The sequence below is a fragment of the Globicephala melas genome, chromosome 3 (assembly GCF_963455315.2).
Source record: "Globicephala melas chromosome 3, mGloMel1.2, whole genome shotgun sequence".
NCBI classification, from domain to species: Eukaryota; Metazoa; Chordata; class Mammalia; order Artiodactyla; family Delphinidae; genus Globicephala; species Globicephala melas.
Window position 1 is genome coordinate 13,636,409 of NC_083316.1, and position 7,406 is coordinate 13,643,814.

Genomic DNA, 7,406 nt, shown 5'->3' on the forward strand with positions numbered 1-7,406 from the left:
TTTCTTGTGGCTCCCCGGATCTGCTGCCAAGTTCCTCAGCATCAGCACTATTGATATTCTGGGCTGAATAATTATTTGTTGGGAGGAGGGGTGGGCGTTGTCCTGTGCATTGAGGATGTTTAGCAGCATGCCTGGCCTCTACCCGTTAGATGACAGGAGTACCTTCTCCCCCAGTTGTAACAACCAAAACTAACTCCAGATCATATTGCCAACTGTCCTCTGGGAGGGCAAACTCACCTTCTGCTGAGAACCTCTGTTCTATAGGAAGCCAGCCAACACTGAAGAAGCTCAACTACTGAAGACCGCCGTGCTAGAGACATTGGACGTAGGTGCTCCAGTGCACAGTCCCAGCTGGAGCCCAGCCTGCCAGCCACCCTCACCAAGGTGCTAGGTTTGTGAGAGGAGCCATTCTGGAGCCTCAGAGTAGCCCATCTGCCAGCTGAGTACCACTGAGTCATCTCAGTCAACTTCACTAGAGGCAGAAGAATGACCCAGCCCAGCCCTGCCTGAATTCCTTGCCTACAGAACCTATAACATTTGATTTTTTAAAAGTCTGCTTTTTTGACCCACTATGTTTTAGGACAGTTTGCTTTGTAGCACTAGTACGCTATGGAGCACCTAGACAGATGAAAAGTGAGAAGTAATGATGTTTTGCTATTTAAAAAAAAAAAGGAAATTAATATTCATTGCTTGTCCTTGGATGTTTATTTTAATTTTCATAATTTGCTGAGAAGCAAATGAAGCTGCTCTCACTCATGTAACACGTATTCATTGAGGGCCCATATTGGTGCCAGGAATCATGTTGAATCCCAGAGACACACAGACAAATATGACATTTTTGAATCATTGTATCTGTATAATTCCCTTCGTGTATCCTGTTGTCAAACCAACATTCGCACTTTTGTGAGTTGGTGGCCTTGACGTGACCTTCACTCTTCTGTTTTTTGCTTGTGCTCATGCTGGCCCTCTCCCTGGAACTTACACCTCCCTCTCCATTTTCCTAAATCGTGTCCACGTTAGGGCCAAATCCAATACCACCTCGTTCACAAAACCTTATCTTACCCATTAGGCAGAATTACTTTCATCCCTTATTTTGACTTTCGCTCTTTTTCTCCTCTTCTCCCAAGCTTAATACTGCATATTATCATCCTTACTCAGCATCTGGCCTTTCCACCTACTTCATAGAGAAAAAGGAACCTGTGAGCACTGAGTTCTGTTGGCTTCCAGCTTCCCAATCCACAAACACAACCGCATCTGTGATGCAAGCAATCTCCTATGTTAGTCGGGATTCTCCAGAGAAACAGAAGGAGATAGGCAGGTAGGTAGAGAGATAGATAGATAGGTAGACAGATAGGTATTGATAGATATTGATATAGACAGACAGATAGATAGAGATTTATTGTAGGAATTGACTCACACAGTTATGGAGGATGAGACAGCCCCTGACCTGCCCTTTGCAGGTCCTCCACCCAAACAGCTGGAGAACCAAGAAAACAAGTGGTATAATTCAGTCCCAGTCTGAAGGCCTGAGAATAGGGCCAGCGTAAGCCCCAGCCCAAGTCAGAAGGCCTGAGAACCAGGAACAACGATGCCTGAGGGCAGGAGAAGAAGGATGTCTCAGTTCAAGCAAAGAGAGCAAAGTCTTCTTTCCTCGGCTATTTGTTCTAGTTGAGGCCTCAGCAACTTAGATGATGCCTGCCAGCATTGGTGAGGACCATCTTCTTTCCTCAGTCTACTGATTCAAATGTTCATCTCTTCCAAAGACACTCTCACAGCCACACCCACTGTACCAGCTCTCTGGGCATCCTTTAGCCCCATCAAGTTGACACATAAAATTAACCATCACAACTCCTTAACTCCATTTTCATAGAACACTTGTTTTCTTCAATTGAAAGCCACGCCATCTCTGCTCTGGATACACAGTCCCCGACCTCTGGGAGCCAGGGTCCCTTTTTCTCCAACATTTCTGTCTCTCTGTCTCTCTCTTTCCCCTTCATTAGCTCCAGCTTAAAATAATAACCCAAATCCTCTCACACTGATAAAGGGGAGAAGCCTTCTGAATTCTCTCTCTAAATCCACTCATTTGTCTTTTCAGAGTCAACATTCTTGGAAGAGTTCTTTCCAATCACCATCTCCATTTTGAATCCCTCATTGACTCTTTAATCTTATATAATTTCTACTTCCTCATCCTTATACACAGCCCTCACCCTACCTATCACACACTTATTCTATTACAACTTCTCTGGTAAAGGTGGCCACTCACTTCATTGTCGCTAAATTGCAGACAGTTTTCAGTCTCCATATCACAACCTTCTGTTATGATTGACAGTTGCCCACCTCCCCCTGCTTACAACCCCCTTGGCTTTCCAGGACACCATTCTCTCTTCACCCCTGCAACTCCTTCTCATTCTTTGGGTTTGTTTTTGGGGGCGGGGAAGGGGGTGGCCTCTTTTCTCTCCCTGCACATGTGTAAATATTCTCTTCTCTTCACACACGTTCCTGCTTCTCACCTGAGGGGCCACCTCAATGCTCTCAGACACTCCAGTAGCTTCTTCAGTCACCCAAACAGCTCCCAATTCAATGCTTCCCAGTTCCAACCACTCTGCTGAGCCCTGAACTCATAGATTCAGCTGCCTCTTGGAGATACCCACTTAATTGTCCCTCGGATATCTCCAATGCTCCAGGTTCAAGACCAAACTCATCATCTTCCTGATTAAATATGTCCCTCCTAAGGTTTCCACCTTGGGGACTATTCTCATGGAAGCATCTGACAGAGCTGCCGTATCCTATCAATTACCAGATGCTAAGGATTCTGCCTCTGTTAAATTAGTTCACGTCCAACTACACTGACTCTGCCTTAGCTCAGACCCTCATCATTTCTCCCCTCAACTATTGCAGCAGCCTTTTAATTAACCCCCATCTCCAACTTTGCCCTTCCACCAACTATTCTCCACTCCACTGAAAAATTTATCCTTCTAAAATAAACATTTGATGATCTTGGTGATATGATTAGAATCTTCCTTGAGAAAGAAGTCCAAGTTCCTCAATCTGGCAGGCTGGGCTCTATGATCTGATCCCTGCTCACCTTTCCAATTCCACCTCTTGCTGCTTCATACCCTGCACACTGGTCACATTAAGTATGTTTGCAATTCCTTGAGTGCATCATACTCTTTCATGTCTACGACTTGCCAATGAGACATTTTGCTCTATTATTTTTTTCTTCATCTTTTTGGTATATCCTTCTCCCATTTTACCCCTTTCTTAATGGCTAATCTAATTAGATGAGTTAGATAAACCAAATAGTAACAGATTATTGCTGTATTTAGAAGATGTGTTTGTAACTCAGCATAATAATAAAAGTATTAGAATTTAAGTATCTAGGTTTTTTGACTATTAAGATGATTCAGTGTTAAAATACATTTCTCAGTTTTGTCCCCATAGAACATTTAGCAGCTAATATGACCTTGTATATCTACTCACTTATTCCCTCCACCCCAGACGCCCCCCACCTGGAAAATACACTCCATGAAGCCAGAGACCTCAGCTGTGTTGTTGCTATAGATCCCATATGCCTAGAACAGTGCCCAGAAGAGGGTGGAAGTCAATCCACATGTGTCCAATGAAACAGTGAATAAACGCTCAGTCCTAAAAAGCTCAGCCCAGTTGTCAACTCTTTGGGGAGCCTTCCCTGATGCTCCCAAAGGAGGATAGTGTATGATCATCTTCCCTGCGGCCCCCCGGGTTGTCCTCTGTGATTGCACTTAGAATAGCATATTGTAACTGTCAGTAACCCTGTCTCTTCCCACTGCCCCCTGCAACCGTATTACCACCTCCTTGAGAGCAGGGACTGTGTCTCTTATGTCTGTATCTGCAGCTTTAAGCATAGTACCAGCCATTTAGTAGACATTCAATCAATGTTTTAAGTAAATAACCCCATTGCACCTTCTATGACCACACTTTACATTCTTTGTCTCCTTTGCTGCCTGCAAACTCTTTGAGAATCGGAACTTTTTTCCCCAAGTCTTTCTCCCACTGTCTATTACCATGCTGCTCACATTCTAGACACACAATAAATGCTGAATTAAATTATCATTAGTGTTTCATATGTTCAGATAAACCTAAATGGAGCTCATCAAAAACAACAAGATGTTCGTTTTTCCACTGTTGACCAACACAATGCTAGGATATGGAAACAGATGGTTAGTTGTGACTTTTATAATTATATGGAATACATTCTTTCAAACAACAAATTGCTATGGATCCTTTGGCATCTAGTCCATACAGAATAGCTTGCATGCTTTCTGTTAGGATTTTGTACTAAGTTTCCCGTGTCTTCAATCAGGACCTCCTAGGAGGATAATTTCTATAGCCAGAGTGTCCAATCTACCACAACCTGGATAATATAGCCTGCAGAACAGTTCAACTCCCTTTGCTACCATTGTGTGCTCACCAAGTCTATGCATTATCTGTTGGGTGATAAGAAGTAGAAAATTTCCTGGTCTACCTCCTGGACAGTGTTTATTTAGCCCTGGAAAATTCTGACTCTGAATGTCTTCTTGTGAGATTTTATATTTTCTGGAACATTACTCCTGACCTACTACGATTAGATGCCTCAACATTTATTTTATAGTAGCTATAACTTAATTTCCTCAATACTTGATAAATACCCTTGCACCTATATTGAGATTTGGGAAGAAAAGAGGGTGTTCATATGATTTTGAGGATAGATTGCTTCAGTTGTTGGTTAATTTTATCCAAATTATGTTTAATCTTTTATAGTTTCTAATGTATTTGAAAACATGTTTGCTTTTACTAATTCAAGTGTTAACATACTGATTATTTTAAGAATATAAATTTTAATCCCAGTAGAGTTGCACTGTATCCAGGTTAGATTCTAAAATCAGCCTATCTGGCAAAAATCATGTGTAGAAAATTACCCATCTGCCAAACAAAGGCAGACCTTCCTTCTCTCCCAAGTCCAAAGCAGCCTGATCTCTTCACACATCACCATGGATTTGTTTCATCATTTCCACACCAAATGAAATTACTGGCTTGCATTTAAGGGCCAATTTGTATGAACAGCATATATGCAAACAAGAATTATTTTCAGTACTGTGACATGATCATGAAACCAGAGGCGCCTGGGATCAACATCAGGGTTACCTCCCATTTAATTCTCACTTAAGAGCATGTGTTCTTTGGTACAATATCAGGCAGACCAACCACCATGTGGTGTCTCTCCCTCTGTCTCTCCAAATTAGATAATCCATAGAAGTTGTTTGTGCATGTTCAGTGTCTACACTAAAAGTTTTCTTAACTGTACTCAATAGCTTATTTCAAACCCAACTGAAACCAAGAGAATGTCTGTCTAACCATCCATTCCAGCAGTTTCCCATGTCTGATCATGCAAGTCTGATTTCTGTTCTGCAGTTCTGAACTTCCCTTACTGTGGGCACTCACATAAGAACAAACTGGCTTTGTCTGTTTCTTCCACATTTTAATGAACATAGAAGAGAATCCTGATGGCGTTATTTATGGTTCTAGCTTTAGGACTCTTCATTTTCTTAAATAGCTAAATAAGAAAATAAGGCACACTCTTTCAGCCATCTTGGACCCTGTGGAGGACTTCTAAAATGACAAATATGTCTGGACAGCTGTGGTCCAAGGCCATTTTTGCTGGCTATAAGTGGGGTCTACGGAACCAGAGGGAACACACAGATCTCCTGCAAATTGAAGGTGTATATGCTCGAGATGAAACCAAATTCTATCTAGGCAAGAGATGTGCTTATGTGTACAAAGCAAAGAACACAGTAATTCCTGGTGGAAAACCTAACAAAACCAGAGTAATCTGCGGAAAGGTAACTCACGCTCATGGAAACAGTGGCATGGTTTGTGCCAAATTCCGAAGCAACCTTCCTGCTTAGGCCACTGGACACAGAATCCGTGTGATGTTGTACACGTCAAGGATTTAAACTTATTGAAAAGTAAATAAACAAAAGTGTGGGGGAAAAAAAAAGACAAGAAGGCACAGCCTGCAGCAGACATGCCCCCATGCCCTGCCCTCCCCACCCCTTCCAACGGATTGCACTTCTGTGCTGGTGGCACCTGAATAAGGAGGAAGGGATTCTGCAAGGCCACTCACCAAACGCTCTTTGGCACTGCCTGCCAGGGGATCTTGCCTGAACTTGACCCTCCCCTACCTGTGCCCAGGGCCCTGATGGGCTGGAGGGCTGCCTTCCCCAGCTGACCCACGGGATTCCGTCCCGGGCAGAGGGCAGCGGTACTCACAGGTTAGGGCCATGGAGAGACAGGCTGAGTGGGGCCCAGGGGCCCAGGAGAACTGCTTCTGGGGAGGCAGGAGGGAAACCTGTTGGAAGGTGGATCTGCACCTGCTTCCGAGCCCATGGTGCATACGTCCTCGTCCCTTAGGCTCCGCTGACGCGGCACGCATTTGATTGAATTAAAACTGAAGAATTTCACGGCGGCAATTGCAGGAAACCCCAAGCAAGGGGTCTTGCTGTGTGGGAGTTCCTGTGTGACTGTTCCGGCCACAGCCCGGCCCCTCACCACCCCAGCAGCTAGCTGATTCTCAGCTGCGAGGAGCTGCTTCCTTTCTCAGAGATATCCATCTAGCGGCAAGAATTCTGGAGCCCAGTAGCGAAAAGGGGTCGGGAGGTCTAACTGTCCACGTAAAGTGTCTAGCGTTTCACTTAATGCCCTTGTTTTCAGTGTCCCCATCCTCAGCCAGGAATTCCCGAGCCTGGATTTCCTGTTTCAGATTCTTCATAGACGAATTCTCAAGTCTTCTGCCAGGTAAAAAGAGCTGGAATCAGGACGGAACGGGAAGGGGATGTGCAGAGGAGGATGGTAACTGCTTATAAATACTTGGAGACAATCTGTCGTCTTCAACCCCACGCTGAACACCCCATTTTTGGAGGCCTATGGTGTTTTCCATTTCCAAAAATGTCCATTCCTGGACTTCTGTGATAAAACTTGACTTGGCTTTGCCTCTCCGATTTTTATTTCAATTTCCTCTGCATTGCTAATTCAGTTACCACTCGCTGGTTTCCTTTCCAGCTTCCAAAATTATGTTGGTATTCTCTTTACTTGTATTCTTTTTATCCTATGAGCTTTTTTTCCTTTTCAAAAGCTCTCTAATTATCTTAATGAGGTTTTGCAAGGGCAGAATTGTTTGTACATTTGTAATCAAATCTACACGTTTAACTGAAAGTCTCTCTTTTTTATTTCCTTCCCCATTTTAAAACAGAAGTTCTCTTTCTCTTTTCTCCTCTTCCCCGATGGTTGTATACAGGGGATGCTGGTGGTGATTATATTTACAATTTAGGCTAAGAACGCAGGAGCCTGAGAAGCGTGACCTCAAATATGGACATGTTGACACTGTATTG

The 7,406-nt window shown here is 43.6% G+C and overlaps 1 pseudogene; it reads left to right on the top strand.

Annotated features, from left to right (window-relative positions):
• Nucleotides 1-5,633: 5,633 nt before the first annotated feature.
• LOC115853148 (large ribosomal subunit protein eL33 pseudogene) lies at nucleotides 5,634-5,924 on the top strand (annotated as a pseudogene).
• The last annotated feature ends 1,482 nt before the right edge of the window (nucleotides 5,925-7,406 follow it).